Source organism: Triticum aestivum, chromosome 2D (assembly GCF_018294505.1).
Source record: "Triticum aestivum cultivar Chinese Spring chromosome 2D, IWGSC CS RefSeq v2.1, whole genome shotgun sequence".
Lineage (NCBI taxonomy): Eukaryota > Viridiplantae > Streptophyta > Magnoliopsida > Poales > Poaceae > Triticum > Triticum aestivum.
The window spans coordinates 95,308,823-95,330,854 of record NC_057799.1 but is presented as its reverse complement, the minus strand read 5'-3'; the positions used below and the strand labels follow the sequence as shown (position 1 = coordinate 95,330,854).

General features: G+C 52.2%; 1 pseudogene; it reads right to left on the bottom strand.

The window, feature by feature from the left end:
- Positions 1–1,075: 1,075 nt before the first annotated feature.
- LOC123055689 (GDSL esterase/lipase At1g28570-like) lies at positions 1,076–21,197 on the bottom strand (annotated as a pseudogene).
- Positions 21,198–22,032: the final 835 nt, after the last annotated feature.

The window sequence follows — 22,032 nt, the reverse complement described above, 5'->3', positions numbered from 1 at the left end:
GAAAGGGCATGGACATTAATCCAACACACCTGCAACAGCCGTCGCCATCTTTGGCTTTGAGCGAGCATCGGGATTTGAACCATGGTGGGCTGAGGATACCACACTGTCCACCTAACCATCCAGTCACAGGTTGGTTCGCAAATGACAACTTTTTCTTAACACGGTGCAATCAAAGTCGTACATGCGCATACACTCACTCTTATAAACACAAGCACACACATCCTATCTCTATGAGCATCTCTGAAAGGCTAAGACGACACATCATATTGAGATAGACGAATTTGTAAAAGACACATTCGTAGTCAATGAAAACGTCTCCTCTCAGTAAACACACATACAATGTGTCACCGGGCTCACAGCTGCCACCGTGATGCTCCGGCGACGCGGCAGCGGGCCCAGGTCGCTGGGCCCCACAGGCCACAGCAAGCCGTGGGCAACGAACTCGTACGAAGGTGGAACTCGTCCCGCGACAACACCCTGCATGGGGCGCGGCACGTCGTGGCCGCCGCAGCGCACCATCAGGTCGGTGTTGTACGGGCCCCGCCGCCGCAACACGACACCAGCGACTGCCCGCCGAACCCTTGTCTGCGTGGGTTCGCAGTGAAGTCTCCATGGCCACGGCCGCGCCAGGGTGCCGCCGGCAGAACGTGAGCAGTCCGCCCTGAGCGTGCAGTTGTGCAGCCCAGCGAAGTCGTTGAGTCACCTGAGGCAACCGAGCGTGTCGTGCCGTTGGTCCGGAACTTGATAAGCTACTCGGGGGTGACCACCGTCTTGGCGCCAACTCGATCAGCAAGGCGACCAAGGCGCTGATGCCGGTGACAACGTCGGGGATGTAGGAGCTCACCTCGCGGACCGGCCTGCCCTGGGGACTAGTTGTAGTCGTTCCCGCCGATCTCTCCCACCAGGAAGAATGAGTTCGGTGTTATTTCTCTTTTTTTTTCTGCTAATACGCTATTGCGTATCTATGAGTGTGGCTGATCTCAGTCGATTGAGACTTAACAAAGTCTCGGCCAAGTGACACAACATGTAGAAAGAAAAAAAGAAAAATTCAATGAAAACTTGCACGGATCTTCATGTAAGTCTCATTCGACTAGATTTAGCAGTCCGGTTTACATTTATTCCACGCGTCAAAGAGACACCAACTTCGGTTGGGGGCAGCAATATATACATACATGCAGCTCTAGCAGCCGTGGTTGCATGTAGACATGATGGGCGGCACGGCGAACGGTCCGTCGAGCATCCCACGGGCCATGAGCTTGTACGCCGCCTCCGTCATGTGCAGGCCGTCGAACGACACGCGCCTCGACGGGTCCGGGCACGGCACCGCCACCTGCCCGGCAGTAAAGAGGGGGTAGCACGCCTCCAGCACCGTTTCCTTGTCGAACCCTGAATGCACAGTGTTAGAGTTGGTATACGACTTCTAGTTTAAGTCAGTTTTGTATCCCTATCCCAAGTTGATTTGTACCCTCTTATATACTTTTGTATGCCGCACCAAATCATCGATAAGCAACAGTTTTATTCAGCTTTCATGGTATCAGATACCGGTCCCAGGGTTTAGGGTATGGCTCCGCCAACGCCACCGTCACCGCCGCCGCCCGGCTACTTCGAGCGCCGGGCCGCACTCATCGCCAAGGCTGCCAAAGCCGCGGCCGCTTCTCTCTCGGCCCTCACCATAACTCCACAAAACTACCCTGCACCCATCCTCGCCGCACCAATATCTCTTGCTGACACAATCTCCGACGTCAGCCCCTACATCCCCATAGTTCTTGATCTCGCCGCCCACAACTACTACCATTGGAGACATCTCTTCGATCTCCACCTCGGCCGCTGCAACCTGCGCTCGCATGTCGCCGCCAACTGTCTTCCCCGCCCCGACGATCCGCAATGGTTGAAAAACGATCTCGCGATCGTCCAGTGGTTCTACACCCGCATCACCACCGAGATCTTCAACATGCTCGATCACGACGGCGCCACCGCTGCCAACATCTGGCACTCCCTCCGTCAGCTCTTCCAAAGCAACACCGACGCTCGGAAAAACGCTCTCCACACCGAGCTTCGCAATATGGTGCAAGGAGACGCCCCGGTGAACCTGTTCTGCCAGCGCGTTAAGACCATTGGCGATGAGCTCCGCGAACTCGGCGATACAGTTAGCGACTCACAGCTAATCAATATCGTCGTCGTCGGCCTCAGCGAAGACTTTGACAAGCAAGCGTCGTTCATACCGATGATACGGCCCCCTCCTACCTTCGCTGAAGTACGTTCCTTGCTACAACTCGCGGCGGAAACACAAGCTCGCAAGGATTCTCGCCCCAAGGTCTTTCATGCTGCGGCTCGTCCTCCTCTGTCGTCTACACCAGCGCCGCCTTCCAGGCCGGCTCCTGCCGCCGGTCCGTCCGCATCGTCATCTGTTGAACCGCCCCCAGGCTGGCGTCCTAGTCCGAACTACCGCGGCAAAAACCCTATCTACAGGCCGCCGCCGACTCGTTCGGTTCCGCCTACGACATCACCAGCATCGAGTCCTGCACCACCCACCAATGCTCCATCTGCGGTTGCATGGCGGCCTCCTCATGATCCTTGGACGGGGCTTGTTCAAGCATGGCCCATGCCCTGGTCCGCTCCGTCCACCCTCGGTGCTCCGCCAGCATACTCAGGTGCCTGGCAACCCGGCCTTCGGCCGCCTACTGGTGCTCCCGGGGTTCTCAACCCCCGACAGCCGGCCAATGCCTATCATGCCGCCCCGACGTATGCTCCTTATGGTCATTACAGCACCGACGGCGGCGCCTACTACACACCTCAGCCGGCCCTGCTCCCGACGCCACCCCCACCACAGCCGGCCAATGCCTACTACACTCCCCAGCTGGCCCTACTGCCTTCACCATCGTATCCGCCGGCACTGCTTCCGACGCCACCCTCACCTGCGACGCCGAGCTGGGATCAAGCTGCCTTTCTCCAGGCCATGAATAACTTTGCTGCACAAGGAAACTCAGGTACGGATTGGATCTTTGATTCAGGGGCCTCTAGTGATATGTCTGCATCTAGTAATTGGTTATCTTCTTGCACTAAATCTCCTTTCCCTTCCATTATCCTTGGAGATGGATCATCTATTCCTATATATTGTGTTGGTCAGGCTCAACTTCCCTCTTCCACCAAACCTCTTTTACTTCGCGATGTTCTAGTTGCACCTGCCCTCATTAAAAATCTTATCTCTGTTCGCCAATTTACTTGCGACAATCTAGTTTCGGCTGAATTTGACCCTTTTGGTCTATCTGTGAAGGATTACCTGACCAAGGCCGAGATCGCTCGCTTCAATAGCTCCGGTGATCTTTATTCTCTTAATGGAGTTCCTGCCGCCACCCCTCCAACTTCCATGCTGGCCTCCGTCGATCTCTGGCATCGTCGCTTGGGCCATCCCAACCCCGCCGTCTTAGCTTCTATGCTTAGTGAATTTACCATACCATGTAATAGGGACTCTCATAATTCTGTGTTTTGCGAGTCTTGTCAATTAGGCAAACATGTGCGTCTTCCCACGAAAATAATAAGCCGTTCTGGACATGCTGTGTTGCCATGGTAGGATTCTAGCTAGAAGCTAGGGCTTGCCGTTTTGTGTAGGCGCGGTGATGAGGCCCAGGACGTTGTCGTAGGAGTCGACATAGGTGATGGACACGCTGGGGTGGTCGCGGCGGAGCTCCTCCAGCCTTGCTTCCAGCATGTGGTTGTGGAGGAGGATAAGGTTGTTGAGCCACCAGAGGCAGCCCGTGGCAGGGTCGCGGTCGTCGCCGGGGAAGAGTGCGAGGTACTGCGCACTAACAGAATAACTGGCGATGCCGACGGCCCCCGTCGGCATAGATTGTCCTATCCCGACGGCCCAGCCCAAGCTGTCGGCATAGAAAAGCCGTCGGCGTATATCCATCTATGCCGACGGCACCCGTCGGCAAAGCTCAGCCGTCGGCGTCGCGAGAAATATGCCTACGGCGGCCGTCGGCATAGATAAGCCCGTCGGCATAGAACGTGGGCCGGCTACCCGGGCGGAAACGGCCTTTTGACGGCGTCAGTCTACGCCGACGGGCTAACGGCGGCCGTCGGCATAGCCCCCACGTCATCGATCCGCGTCGCCCGCCAATCCGTGGGGTGGCAAATCTATGCCGACGGCCTAGCCGTCGGCATAGGCTTGGCCCATGGATGTTGCCACGTCGTCGATCCCCGCCCTTTGCCACGTCATCGATCCGTGGCCGTGTGCGCATGTATGCCGACGGCCTTGCCGTCGGCATACCTCTATTTTTTAATATTATTTACTTTTTCCTGTTTTTTTTTCACAACATAAATGTGCCTTATCTAACAAAAAAACATACCCCGATGGTATATCGATTGCCCCCCTCACGGACGTTGCTGCCGCCGTGCCCCACACCGACGCCGGTGAGGGGGGCACACCCCGGAGCTGTGTGACGGGTGCCTGCACCAGCCACCACGCTTCCACAACCGTAGGAGGGCCCAAAGCAACACCTAGCGGCATTGCTACCCCCAGGTACACCGTCCCGTCTAACCGGGCCCTCATACATGCGGGGCGGTGTGGTGCCATGTCTGAAGAGGCGGGACGGGGGCCCTGGGGGATAGCAATACCACCAGAGTGTCGCACCGGGCCCTCATACATGCGGGGTGGTGTGGTGCCATGTCCAACGAGGCGGCGTGCATCTCCGGGGTGTGCCCCCCTCACAGACGGCGGCGCTGCCGGCACCTGGAGGGGGGAAACAGACGCGTCGGGTCTACACGGAGGGGATCTTGCTGTGGGTCTGGCCCGAATGTTGCTCCAAAGTGTTCCTATGGGCTGACCTAACACAACCGGGGGGAGAGTTCCACTGGTCAAAGCCCGTCCGTGTAAAGTCAAAGGGCTAGATCTCGTGGTCTAACGCTACATGGTTAGGCGGGACGGGGGCCCTGGGGGATAGCAATACCACCGGAGCGTCGCACCGGGCCCTCATATATACATGCAGGGTGGTGTGGTGCCATGTCCGAAGAGGCGACACGCGTCTCCGGGGTGTGCCCCCCCTCACGGACGGCGGCGCCGCCGGCACCTGGAGGGGGGAAACGGACGCGTAGGGTCTACACGGAGGGGATCTTGCTGTGGGTCTGGCCCGGATGTTGCTCCAAAGTGTTCCTATGGGCTGACCTAACACAACCGGGTGGAGAGTTCCACTGGTCAAAGCCCGTCCGTGTAAAGTCAAAGGGCTAGATCTCGTGGTCTAACGCTACATGGTTAGGCGGGACGGGGCCCTTGGGGGGTAGCAATGCCACCGGAGCGTCGCACCGGGCCCTCATATATACATGCAGGGTGGTGTCGTGGCATGTCCGAAGAGGCGGCACGCGTCTCCGGGGTGTGGCCCCCCTCACGGACGGCGCCGCCGCCGGCACCTGGAGGGGTGAAACAGACGCGTAGGGTCTCCATAGAGGGGATCTTGCTGTGGGTATGGCCCGGATGTTGCTCCAAAGTGTTCCTATGGGCTGACCTAACACAACCGGGGGGAGAGTTGCACTGGTCAAAGCTCGTCCGTGTAAAGTCAAAGGGCTAGATCTCGTGGTCTAACGCTACAGGGTTAGGCGGGACGGGGGCCCTGGGGGGTAGCAATGCTACCGGAGCGTCGCACCGGGCCCTCATACATGCGGGGTGGTGTGGTGCCATGTCCGAAGAGGCGGCACACGTCTCCGGGGTGTGGCCCCCCTCACGGACGGCGCCGCCGCCGGCACCTGGAGGGGTGAAACAGACGCGTCGGGTCTACACGGAGGGGATCTTGCTGTGGGTTTGGCCCGGATGTTGCTCCAAAGTGTTCCTATGGGCTGACCTAACACAACCGGGGGGGGAGTTCCAAGCCCGTCCGTGTAAAGTCAAAGGGCTAGATCTCGTGGTCTAACGCTACAAGGTTAGGCGGGACGGGTGCCCTGGGGGGTAGCAATGCTACCGGAGCGTCGCACCGGGCCCTCATACATGCGGGGTGGTGTGGTGGCATGTCCGGAGAGGCGGCACGCGTCTCCGGGGTGTGGCCCCCCTCACGGACGTCGCCGCCGCCGGCACCTGGAGGGGTGAAACAGACGCGTCGAGTCTACACGGAGGGGATCTTGCTGTGGGTTTGGCCCGGATGTTGCTCCAAAGTGTTCCTATGGGCTGACCTAACACAACCGGGGGAGAGTTCCACTGGTCAACCTGTCCGTGTAAAGTCAAAGCGCTAGATCTCGTGGTCTAACGCTACAGGGTTAGGCGGGACGGGGCCCTGGGGGGTAGCAATGCTACCGGAGCGTCGCACCGGGCCCTCATATACATGCGGGGTGGTGTCGTGGCATGTCCGAAGAGGCGGCACGCGTCTCCGGGGTGTGGCCCCCCTCACGGATGGCGCCGCCGCCGGCACCTGGAGGGGTGAAACAGACGCGTAGGGTCTCCACGTAGGGGATCTTGCTGTGGGTATGGCCCGGATGTTGCTCCAAAGTGTTCCTATGGGCTGACCTAACACAACCGGGGGGAGAGTTCCACTGGTCAAAGCCCGTCCGTGTAAAGTCAAAGGGCTAGATCTCGTGGTCTAACGCTATAGGGTTAGGCGGGACGGGGGCCCTGGGGGGTAGCAATGCTACCGGAGCGTCGCACCGGGCCCTCATACATGCGGGGTGGTGTGGTGGCATGTACGAAGAGGCGGCACGCGTCTCCGGGGTGTGGCCCCCCTCACGGACGGCATTGCTACCCCCCGAGCCCACAGGTACCCCGTCCTGTCTATCCCTGACACAGACGACCGCCGGGTCTAGCCCTTTGACTTTCGCCGGACGTGGCATGTCCATCTATGCCGACGGCTAAGCTCTAGTGGCATTGCTACCCCCACGGCCCCCGTACCGCCTAACCCCCAGGGTCCCGGTGTCACAGGCGTCGCACCGGGTACCGGGTCCCATACAGACGGTAAACTAAGAATCTAAAAATGTAATAATTGAATTGATTAAAAACTCCGGTATTCATCATTGAAAATGTACTATCACTGTGAACCTTTTAGTGCTCGGGCACCGGGCCGGCTGCCCGGGCACTGAAAAGTTCACAGCAATTGTCCATTTTCTTCATATAAGTCTAATGAATACCGGAGCTTATAATGTATGGATTAGTGAACTATTTAAACAGGTCAAATTGCTTTTCCCTCGGCGAGGTGGGACTATTTTTTCAAAAAAAAGTAGTTGCCATCTATGCCTACGGCATAGCCGTCAACATAGGTGCCACGTGGCATCGTCAGCTATGCCAACGGCTTAGCCGTCGGCATACTTGGCCTTATCCGTTCACGGGCTCGCCCCATCCACCCATTGCCCCCGCCCCAACCCTCATCGATCCCGCGCCGTTGCCCTCGACCCGCGCCGCCGTCCACCCACCCCGGCCTCCCAACACCACCTCGACCCGCACCGCCGCCAGCGGCCCGACCTCGCACCCCGGCCGGGCGCACCGTTCGCCCGCCCCCTACCGCCGCCCTCCCCACCCCGACATCTGCCACCGCCGCCTCCACACCCGCACTGCCGCCTCCACACCCGCGCCGTTGCCTCCGCCACCCGCCGTCACCCCGGCCTCCTCCCGACCCCACCGCCGCCCCGTCCTCCCCCGACTGCGCGACGGCCGCCCCGACCACAACGGGTCGCGGCTCCGGCTGGCCCGCGTCCCTCCCCGACCAGCGCTGCTGCTAGCGGCGGCGGAAGCCCTCATCTGCTTCTCCGGCCAGCCCCGCCCCGCCCTGGCCCTCCCGTGCCTCTTCCTCCAGCCCTCCACCACCGGCCCCTGCTGCCTCGCCCGTCGGTGAGTGTAACACCCCGCATGTAACTTGCCATATTTGTAACTCCGACTCTTGCCATCTTCGGCTACGTGTTATGATTTTCCCTCCGTGGTCGGGTTTTGTTTTTCGTTTTGTATTTTGTCCATGTCATGCATTTTCATATCATGTCATCATGTGCATTGCATTTGCGTACGTTTCGTCTCATGCATCCGAGCATTTTCCCCGTTGTCCGTTTTGCAATCCGGCGCTCCTATCTCCTCCGGTGCACCCCTCTTGTTTTCTTTCGTGAGCGGGTGTCAAACATTCTCGGAATGGACCGAGGCTTGTCAAGTGGCCTTAGTATACCACCTGGAGACCACCGGTCAAGTTTCGTTCCATTTGGAGGTCGTTTGGTACTCCAACGGTTAACCGGGCATCCGCAAAGTCCATTTGAGTGTCCAGCAAAAACCCCCCTCAAAATCAGCCCAAAACCCACCAAACTCTCTTCCATGTCCTAGGTCTTTCGATCACGATCGTGTGGGCGAAAACCGCACCTCATTTGGAGTCTCCTAGCTCCCTCTACCTATAAATAGGCTTTTCCCCCGAAATACGCACGCAGACCAAGCCCTAGCCCGCTCCCTCTCCGCCGCCGGACGTGCCCGGTCCGCGCCGGACACATCTCCACCGACGGCCGCAACGAATCACGCGCCGCCACGTCATCAGCCCCGCCGCCGCCGCGGGCCCTCCCGGGCCCGATCCTCCTCGCGCCCGCGCCCTCCCGTCCGCCGGCCCCGGCCACCTGCGCCGCCGCCACGCCGGGGTGCGCCGTCGCCGCCGCCCGCTGCCGCCATCCGCCGGCGCGGCCATCCTCCGCCGCCGTCCTCCGGCCTCGCCTCCTCCTCTGCCACGGGTCGCCGCCGCCCCTCTCCCTCCTTCCTCTCCGGCCGGCGAGCCCGAGCCCGAGCTCCTGTGCTTCGATCTGGATCCGGTCAACGCGCAGGTTGACCCGAACCCCCCCCAAATATTGCTAAGTTTTTTTGTATTTCACAATATATGCCCTTGTTCCTCTTTGCATAACTTCTTGCATGTAGCTCCGATTCGCGTGTGCAATATGTCAAATTGTTCGTCTCGTGATGCTCTACATTTCGTTCAATTGCACCATGTTCATTAGGGGTCATCTTGATGCCCAAATCTCTGTTGCAAGAGGGCTAGTTGCTGTTATCTGCTGGTTCTTAACAGAATTTGGAGATTTGTCATTTTTGTATCTTTTAATCTGTGCATCTTATGGGCATGAGCTCTACATGTGTTTTGTTGTATGCCATGCCATCTTTCCAAGGGTGTATGCCATGTATTTTTGTGATCTCTATAGTGACTATCACAAGCATGCAAAGTAGGCCCCGTAATGTTTCTGATTTCAGGGACTTGGTGATTTCTGTCCTTGTCTGCTGTTATTTTGTTGCCATGTAAACTTGATGCTACAGAGAGATCTATGCATATTTTGGAGATGTTCAGTAAGGATGTTTTGTAGCTATAGTTGTAATTGATCCATTCCTGCCCTTGTTTACAATTATGGAGTATCATAGCATGACTCAATCTTGCTCTACTTTTGCTATAAAATATTTCTGGCAGATTCTTAACATGATATTCATTTTTGCCAAGCTTATTGTAGTTGATCCATTCATGCTATGCTCTTGTTCTTACCATGGATAGCTTCATAAACTTGCCATCTTGCTGTAGGTATGCTTGTTTTTGTCATGCGTTGCTCTGTAGTGAGTGTATCAAGCTCACCAACATGCCTACATATTATTGTTTCTGCCATGCTCTGTTTTCTGCTAAGTCTGAAACCTGATAACGAAACTTGCTATGTTTACATGCTTGCCATTATATCTTCTGGTCCTTTTTGGCTTTTGGTCAGTAAGGGACTTTTGTCATATGCATTTAGTAGAACACTGCCATGCCTTGTTTTGCTATGTTAAGTTCCTGTAGCATGTTGATTTCGTGCTCTGAACATTGCTACCTGATGCTGTTTTCTGCCATGTCCAGTTTTTCACTGTCTGTGATCCTGTTATCTTTTGCACTTTTGCCATGCTTGTTTGAGCTTGATATGTTGTGAACTAGCCGTAGCTCAGTGTTCATCTTTTGTCAAGAATCTCCTGTAGATTACTGTCATGTGCTTTGTTGCCATGTTGGGTTGCTGTAGCATTGTTGCTTGTTGCATCTTAAGTGCTATCATGCTGTTAATCGCAGATTCGTGTCATTCTTGTTTTGCCCGCCATTTGCAAACCGTGCATCCGATTCCGGTGATCTTTATATCGATTTCGACCGAAATCAACTCATCTTTCCAGTGGCATGCTTGGTTTGCCAAGTTACTGCCTTGTTCATCATTTTTCCTTCCGGAGCACGCATATGCATCGCATATCATATCTCGCATATCATACATGTTTTGCATCATGTTGCTTGCGCATTTCTCGTGATTGATTGTGGTTCCGTTTGTTTGTGTTCTTGTCTTGGGTAGAGCCGGGAGACGAGTTCGTGAACGAGGAACCTGTTGAGTACGCTTACGAGGATCAAGCTTTCGACAACTCTGAGAACCTTGCAGGCAAGATGACCACCCCTCGAAATCACTTCTATCTTTGCTTTGCTAGTTGTTCGCTCTATTGCCATGTTGCGCTACCTATCACTTGCTATATCATGCCTCCCATATTGCCATGTCAGCCCCTAACCATCCTTTCCTAGCAAACCGTTGTTTGGCTATGTTACCGCTTTTGCTCAGCCCCTCTTATAGCGTTGCTAGTTGCAGGTGAAGTTGAAGTTTGTTCCATGTTGGAACATGGATATGTTGGGATATCACAATATCTCTTATTTAATTAATGCATCTATATATATTTTTGTAAAGGGTGGAAGGCTCGGCCTTATGCCTGGTGTTTTGTTCCACTCTTGCCGCCCTAGTTTCTGTTATACCGGGATTATGTTCCTTGAGTTTGCGTTCCTTACGCGGCCGGGTGATTTATGGGACCCCCTTGACAGTTCGCCTTGAATAAAACTCCTCCAGCAAGGCCCAACTTTGGTTTTACCATTTGCCGCCTAAGCCTTTTCCCCCGGGTTTTCGCGAGCCCGAGGGTCATCTTATTTTAACCCCCCCGGGCCAGTGCTCCTTCGAGTGTTGGTCCGAACAGAGCAGCCTGCGGGGCCACCTCGAGGAAACTCGAGGTCTGGTTTTACTCGTAGCTTGACTTATCCGGTGTGCCCTGAGAACGAGATATGTGCAGCTCCTATCGGGATTTGTCGGCACATTCGGGCGGCTTTGCTGGTCTTGTTTTACCATTGTCGAGATGTCTTGTAAACCGGGATTCCGAGACTGATCGGGCCTTTCCGGGAGAAGGTTTATCCTTCGTTGACCGTGAGAGATTATGATGGGCTAAGTTGGGACACCCCTGCAGGGTATTATCTTTCGAAAGCCGTGCCCGCGGTTATGAGGCAGATGGGAATTTGTTAATGTCCGGTTGTAGAGAACTTGTCACATGACCCATTTAAAATACATCAACTACGTGTGTAGCCGTGATGGTCTCTTCTCGGCGGAGTCCGGGAAGTGAACACGGTCTGAGTTATGTATGACGTAAGTAGGAGTTCAGGATCACTTCTTGGTCATTGCTAGATGACGACCGTTCCGTTGCTTCTCTTCTCGCTCTCATTTGCGCAAGTTAGCCACCATATATGCTTATTGCCGCTGCAGCTCCACCTTATTACACCTTCCTTTCCTATAAGCTTAAATAGTCTTGATCTCGCGGGTGTGAGATTGCTGAGTCCTCGTGACTCACAGATTCTACCAAAACAGTTGCAGGTGCCGACGATGCCAGTGCAGATGATGGGGTCAATCTCAAGTGGGAGTTCGACGAGGAACGTGGTCGTTACTATGTGTCTTTTCCTGTTGATCAGTAGTGGAGCCCAGTTGGGACGATCGGGGATCTAGCATTTGGGGTCGTCTTATTTTCATTTGGATCTTGACCGTAGTTGGTCTATATGTTTGTATTTTGGATGATGTATGGATTATATTTATGTATTGTGTGAAGTGGCGATTGTAAGCCAACTCTTTATCCCATTCTTGTTCATTACATGGGATTGTGTGAAGATGACCCTTCTTGCGACAAAACCACTATGCGGTTATGCCTCTAAGTCGTGCCTCGACACGTGGGAGATATAGCCGCATCGTGGGCGTTTCAGTGAGCTACCTTTTTCTTCTTCTTTTTTTGCATTATTTTGGTACTGTTGGATGGATGAATGGATGCATGGTTGGATGTTGGATGTTGTTAGGTTGATAGATGGATGAATGTTGTATGTGTCTTAGATGGATAGATGTTGTGATGTTGTTACATTGATAGATGGATGAATGTTGTGATGTAGGTGAAATTCGAGACCGAAAATGCATTATCATAGTTAAAAAAGCAACTTGAGTCACTTAGTTAAAAAAGCTATGTGAGATGTGCTCCGAAACTGGTATAAGATGAGTGGTTATTTTATCATGATGATCTTGTTAAAAAAATTGAAGGACAAAATTTGACAGTTGACGAAATAAATTTTTTTTCATAGTTTAAAGTGTCAATGCTTTATGTGATGTGATGCCCTCAAATTTTTTGACTCGATAAAATTTACAGGCTTTGTGGCATTTCATCTCCCTGGAGCCTTCGTCGTCCGTGATCCTGCCGCTGCTCGACTACTTCCTCTACAGCGGAGGGTGAGCTACGAATCCACCTTCACCTCCTACCCTCTTTTAAGTAGATTTCATTTTCACATCAAGTCGCGTAACCTAGGTCTCCCGTCCGAAAGGGTTGCATCGATAAATATGCATTCAATTGCATATTTATCACCGCAGCTCTTTCGGATTGTCCAGCGTTTTCCACGGACAGCCCGAGGATGTGTAGATTGGTTATGTTCTCCATGTTCTACCCTGTTCCGAGACAGGATTTCGGCGGCGCCTCCCCATTGTTCTCCGGAGCACATTCTCTCGGCTATTTGCCGAGACGTGTATCTGGAGAATAGCGGGGAGGTGCTGCCGAAATTTTGTCTCGGAACGGGGTAGAATGGAGAACGTACTCAATCTACACATCCTCGGGTGGGATTAGGACCCATCTTTACCTATTAGAGATGTTGGTGGATTCAACGCGGTAGAAACTGAAAATTTTGATGTGATTAATTTAAGTGAATCCTTAATTATGTTGTGTGGCTTGCAAAAAAGCAGAGGATGGCAGATAATCAGTGGATGTACAGTGGTTTTATCCGTCGGAATTGAGTAACATCAGAATGGATCGCGAAAACCGATGTGTATTTGAAGGAGATATTCCGTCGTCCAATGAGAATTATCCCACCATGCCCCTGTGCGAGATGTGCCAGACGTCACCGTAGAAATCAGATGGACATGAGTGAGCACCTTCGCACGCACGGATATATGCCAAACTTTGACATGCCGCCGATAAACATAGCCGAGCAGGACCGTGGTAGAGAGGAGGTGATGCGACAACGCATCGATGAATATGAGGACGACGGGGTCAGGGACATGCTAGATGATGTCATTGTTGCAGAAACGGCGAATGCGACACCTTCAGAGAATGAACCAGAGGAGCCGGAGGCAACCGCAAAGGCCTTCTTGGAGGTCTTGGCCTCGTCGAAGAAACCTCTTTATGCGGGTGCGAAAATATCTCAGCTGGATGCCATCTCGCAACTGATTGCAGTCAAGGCTGAGTACGGCTGTAGCCAGAAATAGTTCAAAGCATTCTTGGGAGTATGGGCTAACAGCCTCCCTGAGGGTCATGAACTGCCGAAAAGCATGTACGATACAAAGAAAATCATGAAGGCACTCTCTATGGATTATGAGAAAATAGATGTTTTTCCGAAGAATTGCCTTTTGTTTAGGCACGAGTATGCGGATGACAAGTACTGTAGGCAGTGCGGTTCGTCTCGGTACATTGAGGTGGTCGGTGAGGATGGTGAGAAAAAGCAGCTAACCATCCCCGTTAAGGTTCTTCGGTATCTTGATTTTATAAAAAGACTGCAGTGCCTTTTCATCACGAAGGAGTCTGCCAAAATGATGAAGTGGCACAAGGAAGGTATAAGGTACAATCCAAAAAAATCGTACATCCATCGGAAGGGGAAGCATGAAAGTCGTTCGATGAAGAATACCCCGAGGAAGCAGCCGAGGCTGGGAATGTCAGAATCGCCATATCAGGTGATGGGTTGAATCCATATGGTATGTCGTCCAATCCATACAGCTGCTGGCCCGTGTTTGTAATTCCGCTCAATCTTCCTCCCGGTGCCCTAATGCAACGCAAGACCATGTTCTTGTCGCTCATCATTCCGGGGCCTGATTATCCGGGGAAGCAATTGGGTGTGTTTATGCAGCCGCTGGTGGATGCTTTGCACCATTCTTGGTACTTTCCGACGTTGACATACGACCGGGATCTGCAGAGAAATTTCTTGATGAAAGTTTGGTTGCACTATTGCATGCATGACTTTCCCGGCTATGCTCTATTCTGCGGATGGTGTACAAGTGGGCAGATGCCATGCCCAATGTGCATGCAGGCTCTGCGAATGATTTGGCTGAGTAAGGGTGGCAAGTATGTAGCCTTTGACCTGCATCGACAGTTCCTCCCTCTAGACCATCCAGACAGGGAAGACAAGAAGAACTTCACGAAAGGCCGGGTTGTTCATGAAGTAACCGAGATTCCAACATTTTCGGGGGCAGATGTTCTTGCTCAGCTGAAAGCTCTCCAGCCTAAAGTCAAAGGCAAAGTCAAAGCCAAAGACTTCGAGGGATATGGTGAAACACACAACTGGACTCGCATTACCCCCTTCTCGCAGCTTCCCTATTTCAAGGACCTCAAACTTCCTTACAATATCGATGTGATGCACACCGAAAAGAATGTGGCAGAGTCCTTTTTCCACACGATCCTCAATATTCCTGATAAGACGAAGGATAACGTTAAAGCTAGAGCCGATCAACAGAGAATTTGTGATAGACCACGTCTGAACATGAAGCCTCCCACAGGCGGTCGAAAAAACTGGTTCAAGCCAGATGCTGACTTTGTCCTTAAACCGCCAGAAAAAAAGGAAGTACTTATCTGGCTGAAACACATTTTGAAGTTCACCGATGGTTATGCATCGAATATAAGTAAGGGAGTCAATCTTTCAACGGGCAAAGTGACCGGCCTGAAGAGTCATGACTACCATGTATGGATTGAGCGGATAATGCCGGTGATGGTTCGAGGCTATGTCCCCGAGCATGTCTGGCGAGTGCTTGCCGAGCTAAGCCATTTCTTCTGCACGCTCTGTGCTAAAGAAGTAAGTAAAGACGTGATTGAAAAATTGCATAAGAAGGCACCGGAGTTGATAGTCAAGCTAGAGAAGATCTTTCTTCCAGGCTTCTTTACACCGATGACACATCTCATTCTGCACCTCGCGAACGAGGTATTGTTGGGGGGGCCTGTGCAGAATCGCTGGCAGTACGGCCCTGAGAGACAGAACAAGCATCTCCGACAGAAATGTGGAAACAAAGCTAAGATTGAAGCTTCCATAGCTGAGGCAGTTATCCTAGAGGAGGTGTCAGACCTCAGGACATCATACTATCCAGACCACGTTCCCCATCTGCATAACAAGGTGCCTCGATACAATATAGAAGAGTCGAAGTATCAACCCAGGCTCCATCTATTCAACGCGCAAGGTGGGAGGGCTGGGGCCTCGAAACCTTATAACATGCCACGACAAGAGTGGGAGGACCTCATGTTCTATATCTTGCACAACATCAGGGAAGTTGAGGAAGTGTGGATGAGGTAATACCACTACACCATTCCTTTATGTCTTCCACATCATCATGTTTTATGTTCACTTAGTCCCGGTCTAACACCGCTTTTCTTTTTTTTTAGTGATTTCGTTCAAGAGGAATGGACGGGAATGAATCCTCCTACTGAGGCGGAGGCACTTACTCTTCTCCGTCATGGAAACCCTGGACGTAAAAATTTTGTTGCTTGGTTCATGGAGAAAGTAATTTTCCACACTCCCCTATTAAATACCTAGTTCAACATTTATTAGTTAACTAATGCACGCAACAATTTCAATTATACTTGTAGGGAAAAGATCCGAACATATCTATGGATGATGAATTGAGATGGGTTTCCATGGGTTTTGACCCTGCCGTCATGACATGTAAAAAGTATGATGTGAATGGGTATCGCTTCCATACAGAGGAGCACCAGAACAGCCGGCCTGATCCCAAAACTATAAATACCGGAGTGTACACCCCCGGTCAAAATTCAGTAGACTACTACGGAAGGGTACAAAATATATACGAGATTAAATTCCACCAGGGGCGCGAGACCCTAAGTCTGCCTGTGTTCAAATGTCGATGGTTCGATCCGCGGGAGGGGGTAAAACATACGCCTTCCATTGGTTTGGTCGAAGTTAAACCATCAACCGTCTATGCCGGAGCCGATCTCTTCATTGCGGCTACCCAAGCTACACAAGTATATTATCTGCCTTACCCATGCCAGAAAGAGTACCTAAAGGGTTGGGAAGTTGTGTTCAAGGTGTCGCCACATGGTAAGCTACCGAACCCGAATAAAGACGATTACTACAACATTAACCCCATGACATACGAGGGAGTGTTCTATCAAGAGCAACCTGATGATGATGATGTGGTTAGAAACGATGACGCTAGACCATTGGGTGATGATGATGTGGATCCAAACGACGACGATGCACGGAATGATGGTGAGACCATTGTCAATGAAAATGACATACTTATGCTAGAAAAGTTAAACGAAGACGCTGACGACGAGGAAGAGCCTCCACCTCCGTCAGATAACGAAGATGATATGATTGATAGTGATGATGAGACGGACCGAGAAAGAGGTTACAACAGTGATGATTCATATGGTTTCTAGCAGATGTACGTGTCAAGTCTTTTTTTCTATAGTTTAGGAATATGCCTTTTATGCATTTTTATTAATGTGTTTATTATCATGCCTTTTCCTTCATTTCATTAATTTACTAATTGCTTATTCTCTTTTCAATGCAGGTTCGTGGAACATGGGCAAGGGGAAGGCCGACGGCGTGGGTTTCCTACGCAAGGTCGTTGGCCTGCCTAGTCGGAGTGGTCGAGCACGTAATCCTCCCCCCAGCTACTTGACGATGACTCCTCACAGGGAGGTCGAGGGAGAGGTGCCCCTAGAGGAGGGGGCGGGGGGAGAGCCCCTAGAGGGCGAGGTGGTGGGGGAGAGCCACTACAGGGGGTCGCGGCCAGAAAGAGCGCACCCTCACCGACTTAGGGGTGTTGTCTTCGTGGCCATCCTCTAGTGAGGTACCCTCCTCTGGTGAGGAGGAGGAGGACGACGAGGCAGGCGAGGAGGAGGAGGTTCGGGATGGGGCCGAGGAGGAGGTGTTGGAGGAGGACGAGGAGGAGGAGGATGAGGAGGAGGTTGGGGAGGGGGAGGCAGGCGAGGAGGAGGGTGGTGGCGGGGATGATGGTGGTGGCGGGGAGGGGGTTGACAACAAGGGGTGGCTGCGTGGTAACGCAAAGCTACCAAAGCACGTTCCTGCTACTGAGGAGCAGAAGTGGCTCATTGAGCCCACGGGGAAAGAGTAAGTGCCACTTTATAATAATTTCATTATTTTGCTTGTCACATGCTCATTCCGGTTGTTATTTATTTTGCTTGCCACATGCTAATAGTTCATTCTTTTGCAGCAACTGGATATATTCTAAAGGGGTCCGTATTCCCAACGGCCTCATCACCGTCTTGCTGAAGTTACACTGGCCGGGGTTGTACTGTCCGGATCCAGTCAGGCACCCGAACCATCGGGTCTTGGCCACGAGCTGGGAGCACTGGGAAGCGGCCCTCCACCCGGACCATGGGACCCATGCCAAGGCCGTGATCACCACTTTCTGGGTGAGTTCTCTTCAGAAGCACAAGTCCATTCTAGTTTCATGAATGATTTAACTCATGGCTTCTTCCATTCTTGTTTCGTGCATGATTGTAGAAATTCTATCGAGTTCTCCCGGAGCACAGGGCCAGAGCGGACCAGATCGTGCTGCGCCAATGCAAGAAGAAGGCCCGCCAGATGCAGTACGAGGTGCGCTATGTGGCCATCTCGACATACCATCACGACTATCTTGGTGTGAAGATGACCAAGGAAGACCCGCGGAGGATGAGCATTACCTTGGAGAGGGACGAGTTCTTGAAAGTAAGTATAAAAGATTTTTCATTATGCTTTCATTACCTTGTGGTACATTTCACCGTTTCGTGTTGACATGCCATTATGCTTTCATTATGTAGGTGTTACCAAATTGGTGTTATGGAAAAGACGAGTCCTGGGCGGCATTGGTGGATCTTTGGTGTGATGAGGCTGGAGCCTGGGCGGCTATGAGAGTCAAAAACAAGGCTAACCGAGGGAAGGAGGGAGTACATGCTCAGGGAAACCGAAACCACTATCTCCACAAGGCAGTTAATGTATGACTAACCCCATTAAACATTCTTCTTCTTCTATTTACCATTACTTTCTTATGTATGACTAACCTCTGTTTGGTGGTGCAGGAGGAGAAACTGAAGCGGCCGCTCTCACACATGCAGGCGTGGGAGATCGCCCATACGCGGAAGGACCCCAAGCCTGGCGAGCCCAAGTACTACGGCAAGAAGACCGCGCATAGGAAGAAGGCCCTACTCCGATGGGTATCTGGCGTTACATCCTGACACACCTGACCCCATTGCGGCGGATCTGGACGAAAGGGTGGTGGTGGGCATGGGGCCCAAGGAGCACGGTCGGGAGGCGGTTCTCGATGCTGTGATCACTCCTACTATCTCCTACACATAGCTCCGTCGGATCGACCCAACCCTGAGCCAGCGCACGAGCACGCCCATGAGTAGTGCACCGTCACTGTCCCTCTTTCAGGAGCAGCAAACTGTAAGTATTTTCCCTTTTATCTTCATTGCTCACTTTATTTTCCGCATTTAGTAGTTTTATGAGTTTCATCATGTCATACTGTAGGCCTACATGGAGTACACACGCCAGGAGACCATGGCGTGGCACGACCGCCTTCATGCATACCATCAGCAGAGGGATCGCTAGATGCAGCACGCTTTTCAGGAAATGGCGGCCGGCAGGTGTCCTCAATGGCCATCAGCAGAGGGTCCTCCAGCACAACCAACGTTGCTCACCTTTGAGGAGTTTGTGGCACAGAACGCTGGCCCCTCGCCGGTTAGTTCATCCCCAATCTATTCACTCAAAGCATATCATGCCTTTCAACACAGTCATATATCCCGTTAATATGTCTTTTCAACATCCAGGGAACCGGTGGATCAACCGTTGGCGGTGGTCTTCGCAGCACTCCCGAGTCACGGAGCCCGACCACTCCGATCCATGGAGGCGGAGGCGGAGGCGGTCTTGGCGGTAGCGCTGCCGCTAGCAGTGACGACCTGGGCTTCAGCGGTCTTGGCGTTGACGACCTCCGCGGTGCTCGACGTCCTGGCGCTTAAGCCTTTTGGTTATTTGTGTGCTTATGCTTATGTATCTTTAGATGACTTGTGTGTGGTGATGATGATAAACTTGTGGTCTTTGATGGTCCTTTAGATGACTTGCGTGCTTCTTTATATGCTTATGCTTATCTTTATGTTGATTATGATGATGCTTATGCATATATTGTTGTGATGGTGACGGATGATACTTAGATGTGTTCTATATGTCTATTTCCATCATATATATCTGCTGATATGTGCTATATATCTGAATTAAATTGATTTGAAAACAAACAGAAAAAGAAAAAAAATCAAATACAAACTATGCCGACGGCTAGGCCGTCGGCATAGGGCTGGCATGAGCGCCCAGTTGCTGACGCGTGGCATCTATGCCGACGGCCTAGCCATCGGCATAGATTTAAACTAAGCCGACGGCCAGGCCGTCGGCATAGATGCCACGTGTCAGCAACTGGGCGCTCCTTGGGTAAGCCTATGCCGACGGCCTAGCCGTCGGCTTAGTTTAAATCTATGCCGACGGCGCCGTCGGCATAGATTTAAACTAAGCCGACGGCTAGGCCGTCGGCATAGATGAGCCACGTGGCGAGCAGCGGTTGGTCGTCACTTGACGGCGGCCGCCGTTAGACGGGAACGTTGCCGACGGCCAGGGCCGTCGGCATAGATGCACGAACACCGTCGGGATAGATCCTATGCCGACAGCCTTCCGGGCTGCGCCGACGGATATGTTGCCGACGGCCCTATGCCGACGGGGGCCGTCGGCATAGGCATGTCCCGACGGCATATCAGGGCTATGCCGACGGCCCTCGCCGTCGGCGTAGGGTGCGATTCCGGTAGTGGCGGGGTGCACCCCAGCGGGAAGATGCCCGGCACGTACATGGTCTTGGCGCCCAGCTCGATCAGGGCCTTGATGGACAGAGCGATGGAGCTGATGACCTGTGGCACGAGGGGCCTGACCCATTCAAGCGTCTTGTTCCGCGAGAAGGGGTGGTTGTAGTCGTTGGCCCCGATCTCCCCCACCAGGAACAGCGAGCTCTCCATCACCTCCTTCCTCTCTGCATACGTGCATGGCCGCGATGGTGTGGTAGGAGATAATATCCATGGTCAGTGCGTTTGGGTGGCCATGGCGCCACGCATGCCACGGATTTTGTTCAAGCTACGCGTTACCTTGGTCCGTGGAGGCGAGCACGGCGAGCACTTTCTTGAACCAGCCGATCTGGACGTCGAGAGAGTAGGGGAGGATCGGTGGAAACTAGTCAACGCTGAGATTCTTCTTCATGAAGAAATCCTGGCTCAGCGCCGTGGCGGCCACCATCGCGAAATTGGCGCCTTACCGGAACTCCTCCGCCGGAGACTTCGCGGCTGCCGCCTGCAGGTACGCTGGCCAGTACGGGAACCGCAGCCTCTCCACTGCACGCATCGTACCAATTATCATTCATCATGCATGTATACGTAATAAGATGTCGATGTGTCGTCGAAGAACTTACCGATGAAGTCGACGACGAGGCGGCCGTCGGACCATCGGCCGGAGGGGTGGCCGAAGAAGGTCTCCCCGTAGGGCAACTCCAGGACGGGCCCCGAATCAGTGGAGTTGTGGACGATGAAGTTGCCGGTGTCGATGAAAGAGTCACCGAAGGTGAATAGATGCTTGTAGCACCTGCTCCGGTTCGCAGTCGCAGGGGACGTCGACACCGTGATGGCCACGGACAGCGCAAGAAGAGCGGCCACCACCGTGAGCTGCCCAGGCAGAGTTGACGCCACCGCCATTGTGGTGGACGGATGGAAAGTAATTGTTCTGGTCTCGAGCTAGACTCACTCAGTTCTGCCCGGACTTCCATTTGTATATGTGATTAGCAGCTAGCTAGCTTGTACTCCTAGCTTGTATGATGAAGCAAAGCTTGTTTGACTGGCTAACTGAAGCCTCTAACATTTCGGCTGGATAAGGAACTCGTGGCAAATGGATTAATTTAAGGAATTATATTGATCGACATCGTAGTTGACTTTGTGCAAGCTTGCACCGAACCAAACGATTCCCCGCACGTTGATGTGGAAATACTCAGAAACATGTAGCTATAGAATGAGTATTTAAACAATCTACCATGATTCGACCAATAGTGGCAAAAAACTACCACTTTACAAACCAAAAAAAAAACTGCCACATTTAGTCTAATTTTTGGGAAAAAATACCATTTCTGTTATGCTACTGGCCATTTTAAACCCGATAGTGACAGGGGTGGCCTGCATGTAAGCGTTGATGAGGTGCTGAAAGTCAACACCGCTTGTTTGACCCGTATGTTAGATATTATGACACGTGGAGCTCATATGTCAGCTCTATCTCAAAACAATTTAGCCCATATGTCAGCTGAAAGTCAACACCATTAGTTTGACCGGTAAACTATTAGTGCATCCTAACATTTTAGCAACTTAACAGTTCGAGAATTTTAAATAAATTAAATTTATTTTTCTAATGAAAAACATTTCAAGTCAGACTGTCAAATTAATATTTGGTATTGTTTTATTACATTTCAATAAATGCATATTCAAAAAGTCTTGTAGCTAGTTAATGAACTTGATTTTCTAAAATTTATGAACCTTTTTCCAAAATCAAGAATATTATTTGGAATGCATGAATATATTTCAAAAATTATGATTATTTTATTTTATCACTTCACAACATTTTTAAAATCCATGATTTTTTTAAAATTCTTGAACATACTTTTATTTAACATACTTTTGAATTAAAAATATGATTGTCGTTTTCTCAT